Source organism: Lagopus leucura, unplaced genomic scaffold (assembly GCF_019238085.1).
Source record: "Lagopus leucura isolate 7727_CA_CO unplaced genomic scaffold, USGS_WTPT01 Super-Scaffold_100002, whole genome shotgun sequence".
Taxonomy (NCBI): domain Eukaryota; kingdom Metazoa; phylum Chordata; class Aves; order Galliformes; family Phasianidae; genus Lagopus; species Lagopus leucura.
In genome coordinates this window covers 32743199-32748943 of record NW_024962263.1, presented here as the reverse complement: position 1 = coordinate 32748943, position 5745 = coordinate 32743199, and positions in this window count along the sequence as shown.

The window sequence follows — 5745 nt, the reverse complement described above, 5'->3', positions numbered from 1 at the left end:
GAGGCCCCATGTGTGTTGAATAAGTATGCTTAATTCTGTTAAAATCTGATGTGAATTTTTTATCATTTATAAAACATTAAAAAATTGTGTACTTGAGTCTTAAGAGTGGAAAGATTGGTGAAGGATGCTTAAGAACACTGGCAGTTTAATGGCTAGTCCTTAGGTTAAAAGAGCTTTCATATAAATACAGTGAGACCTGCAGTGCCTGGTTACCCAGCCTCAATAAGCTCCTATCCATGACTGTCATGGAGGCCCCGTTGTAGAGACCTCCCTCTCCTCACTGCACTTCTCCATGTCAGCAAAAAGTTGTAATTAACTTGCCCCAATTAAACAGCCCCAAGGGAGGGAGGCCACAGCATGTGTGTCTGGCTAGAAAGTGGACTGAGGTCTGATCCCATCTCCTGCCCTGGTAGAACCAGGCCCCAGTGGGCACACACAGCAATTTCTGTGGGCAGACAGCTCTCCTCCTTCGCCTGCCCTTGCTTTGCAGGAGGGATGACTTATCCCCCAATAGGCAAAACTGTTTAACTATAAATCCATTTTCTAAGCAGTTCTCAGAGGCACCTGCCCCTCGGCCAGTCTCCTGCAGGACTTGCTCAGCTGGAGGTGGCACCAAGTGATGAGCTGTGGTAGGCTGCAGGATTGGCACATCGTTCTTTGGAAATGCGGCAAAGCAAAGGGATGTGCAAACTCTTCCAAATCTTTTTCTTTTTTTCTTTTTTTTAATGGCTTATTTTAAAAATTAGACCGCTGTTCTTAAAATACCTACTTGGTACGTCGAGGAGTTTTGCATAATACTCCTGCTAGGTAAAACACGCGGATCTACTGACAAACCCTCAGTATTATCCTCAGTATACCCTCAGTAGCTTGCCTGTATTTCAATTTATAGTTACTGGGGGAACCATAAATTGTGTCCCTAGATATCAGCCCCAATCTAGATCACCTGCACTCATATCCTTATGTGCGCCTCATGTGCTTGTATTCCTAAATCACCATGTCAGTGGCTGCGTCCCCACAAAGAGACACAATGCCTTGGGAGCCTGGGCTGAGTCAGGAGCCTCACCTAGCAGAGACCATCCTCAGACAGGAGGCCCCAGGGCACCCCAAAATGAGTGAATGTAATTAGAGGCTAGCCAAATCTCTTTCTACAGTTTTCCTACCGTTTCTTCTCACATTCAGGTTTATTTGTCCAATATTTAGAGCTCAAATTTCAGTTACGATACAGAGAAAGGAAAGAGATTTGATTGTATATAATTAAGCATGTCTGACAAAAATTGGCAACTCCCTCTATGGATACATGAAACATTGTTTGATTAATTATTTGTATTATAGCAACACCTAGAGGCCGCAGCAGAGATCAGGACCCTGCTTGGTAGCTACCCCAATTTGCACCACCCAGGGAAGTTCCATCCAAACAGAAAAAGTAGAAAGAAGAAAACTCAAGAGAAAAGGAGTGTTATACAGACCGCCAAGCCCAAGGGCAGGCAGCATTTCACTCGGAGCTGCAAGTGAAAACCTCAGCTGGCTGAGCTAGTGGCCAGCGAATGCTCTGATTCTGATTGCCTTTTCTTTCCTGAGGCAATTTTATACAAACACAACAAAAGCACTACAAAATTCAAAGCAGTCCATGTATTCCAACTTGATCTTGTCTGCGCTGTGTGCGTGAGTGGTGCTCTGTCATCCATCAGACTTCAAAATCCTGCTCGATCCCAAGTTTGGAAGATGTGATGCAAGCTTGGTAGTATTTGGAAAAGAGCTATTTAGCTGTTCTTTATTAAATGAATGGAGCTGATCATCAGGAATATTACAAGATATGGATTAAACAATAATTACTAATGAATAAAAAAGATTAACTTTTGAAAATGCCAAACTACTGATGCAGTAATTGAATCAATGTAGACTCAATTAATCAAACTCTTAACAGTTGATGATATATTTGAGAACTGTACCCCTGACCTACATTTGTGAGAATTCCAAATACAGCAATTTGTCAAATGTGAGCTAAGGAAACCCATTTACTCTATGGAAACACTTTTAGCATTATTTCTTTTGTTTTCTTTCTTAAGACACCCTTTCATTATATTCACAACATGGGATGTTTTGGCTGCATTGGGTTACAGAAGAAATTTGAACATGGGACGTTGTGATGTGGCTGTGAAAACTGGATGAGATTCTTGACTTGAACTCAGAAAAGCAAGGGTTTCCTTAAGAAATGTGGGAATCCAGCTGTAATTTGATACTATATGTATCTCAACAAGCCCACATGTGTACAATGGATCTACTCTAATGTCAAGTATATGATTCTGAAGTAATGAAGAGACAAGACTGTTGGAAATGCTTTTTTTTTTTTTTTTTTTTTTTTGCATTGTTTAATATTTTTGATTGTTTATCAATTTTTCTTAAAAAAACACAGAACTCTGGGATTATTTATGTGGAATTTTATCTCAAAATAAAAATAAAAATAAAAATAAAAATAAAAATAAATAAGCTAAATGAAATTTCAAGCAAGATATGTGTGTAAGTAGTTGAAATACATTTTTAAAGAATGCATTTTTACAAAATCTCCCTCCACAACAACTTGCATTATGCATTACACTAGAATAAAAGTGAATTGCAGAAATAGTTTGAAACTGGGGAAACTTTTGAACCTATCAGAAAGAAAACAGAAATTAATTTACCTTTCTTGGGGCTTCATTATTTATCTTGCTGTGTTTCCTAATTAATTGACGATATTGATGTTTACACAGGGATTTGCTTCTTTCCAACTTCGCTTGATCCTGTGAAGAAGCCAGAATGCTGCATTTGTAGTAGCACATTTATTCCCATGGCAACAGCCAGGGATTTCACAAACACTAATTGGGGCCAGCAACTTCAACTGTTCTCAGTACAGTCCCATATAATTTTCCCTCTTTCATCCATTTTTCATTATACCTTACCTTTTGATTGACTTCCTCAATACATTTACAGTGCTTCCTCATGTCCTCAAGACTGACTTAATGCCTTACCTGATTTACCAGTCTCTACTCTTTACATCTGCTCATTTGCACTTATCCAGATAAGAGACAACTGCAGTGCATTTGTGCTAAGCTCTAGCTCTTATACTGCAAATGCATCCAGGTTTCACTACAACCAGTTAGTTTCTGTACCAGTGTGTGCAAAAGCAGCAAATAGATGTACCAATGCACAGCAGCACATTCACATATAAGCATGCTGCCAGATACCTCTAAAGGTAGGTGCCAAACCTTACTTCAGGTGGAGAACAAGCTTACTGTCCACTTACACTTAAGTTCTGTGATCATTCAAGATCATTCAGTTCAAGTGGATCATGAACATTCACAGACGTTCAATTTACTATGTGGAGAATACTAGTTGTATACTGTGGTCATCCACTTGAGTTAAGGCCTTGACTTGCTCACAAGCCTAGAGCAAACCTTGTGTTAGCAACAAATCTTAGAATCACAGAGCAGCTTGGGTTGGAAGGGACCTCAAAGCCCACCCATCCCCACCCCGTGCTGTAGGCAGGGCTGCCCCCCACCAGCTCAGCTGCCCAGGGCCCCATCCAACCTGGCCTTGAGTGACTCCAGGGATGGGGCACCACAGCTTCTCTGGGCAGCTGTGCCAGCGCCTCACTGCCCTCTGAGTAATTAATTTCTTCCTTACATCTAACCTTAATTTCCCCTATTTTAGTTTAAAACCATTTCATCTTGTCCTATCACTATCTGTCCATGTAAAAAGTCAGTCCCCTTCCTGCTTATAAGCTCCCTTCCAAGTACTGGAAGTCCGTAGTGAACACTTCCTGGAGCCTTCCCCAAGCTGAACAGTCCCAGCTCCCTAAGCCTTTCTTCACAGGTGAGGTGCTCCAGCATTTTCATCATCTTAATGGCCCTGCTCTGGACTTGCTCCAGCAGCTGCTTATCCTTCATGTGCTGAGGGCTCCAAGCCTGAATGCAGTACTCCAGCTGGGGACTTACAGTAGAACAGTACTACATACAGAACAGAGGGAGACATCACCTCCCTCACCATGCTGGCCATTTTTTTTTTTTATGCAGCCCAGGATACATTTGGCCTTCTGGGCTGCAAGAGCACACAGCTGGATCATGTCCACCTGGATCATGTCCAGCAATCCCAAGTCCTTCTCCACAGGGCTGCTCTCAGTGTGTTCCTCTCCCAGTCTGTATACACATCTGGGATTGTCTTGACCCAAGCGCAACACCTTGCACTTGGCCTTAATGAACCTCATTTGGTTCATGTGGGCTCACTTTTCAAACTTGTCCGGTCCCTCTGGATGCCATACCTTCCTGCCAACTACACCACTTAGCTTGGTGTCACCTGCAAAGCTGCTGAAGTTATTCTCAATCCCACTATGTTATTGATAAAGATGTTGGAGATCACCAGTCCCAAGACTAACTCCCAGGGGACATCACTTATCATCACTGTCATCTTCTACATAGAGACACTGACAACAACCCTCAGGCTGTGACCATCCAATGGATGGTCCACAGGCTTTCTGGGTAACCTATACCCAGTCCTATGCTCAGTCAATGGAACATCACTGAGCAAACTCAAGATTCCCATTCAGATGCTGGCTTGAGAATAAGTCTCAGACAGTTTTCGAACCATTCTCTCAGCAAAAATAAATTAAAACCAAGTAGATAAAGCATGCCACTATTGCCCTAATTTGAATAGAAAGACGATAAATAAGACCAGTTAGAGTGAATTTACACTCCAGGCCACTGAAAATGACTAAAAATTGAGGAGTAAAATGATGGAACCATGTGGAGCCTTGTCATTAGGTTACAGGTGAAGTCAAATTTGTTTCTTACTTAGAAATAATTTAATATATTATTAGTAGAAAACTAGTATTAAAATACTAAATTCTCAGTGTGACCACCACCTTCTTGCCCTATATGATATGAAGTAAAAAGCTTCTTAACTATCAAAAATCTGTCTTGGCAGTAAACCGAATGTTTTTAGGAGTCTTTAATTGAAAGCAGGGCAAAAATACTATATTTGATGAAGATAACTTATTGTAATAAAGAGTATAATTTTTTTTTTTTAAAGATTAAAAAGAAAAAGGGGGGATGAGGGGGAGGAACATTTTACATTCAAGTGAAAAGGAAACTGCTGCAAGAAATCTCATATTCCAATAAATGGCAGGATGAACTTACAGGAACACATAAAGAAAGCCTTTACTGAAAAAGGTTTTTGACTCTCAAGGCTACATTTTGCCTCTTTCTCTTTGAGGCACTGAACTGTGCCAGCTTGCACAATTTTTGAAAACACATGCTGCTGCCATTGACTGAAAGGCTCTGTTTTAAAAACATAACAAACATTTGGGAGAAATTTGAACCCAGAGCCCTTCAGCTTTTGCGATTGTTTTCATGGTTTCATTTTGTTCCCTATCCCCTCTAATTTCAAAAAGCATCATCAAACTCATAACAGGGTTTTCATAACTTTTGTGAACTGGGCCACAGTCAAGAATTTCCACCTTGAGTAATATTATTGCATGAAGTTTCCCACCTATCATACAGTGCTCTGCAGTGCTCAGCACATACATCTGCTTTTCATCTCTTTTCTAAAAGTTCTGTGGATAGCTGTGCCTTTAAAATTAAGGAGCTGGGGAACAAATCAGGGTTGAAGGTTTTTCAGAGCTATGGATGTTGTGTTTTAAACTGATCTGTTGAGAGGAGCGCAAGGGAAAGCATTTCCAGCAGCAAGGCAAGCTGGTGCAGTATAACCTTTTGG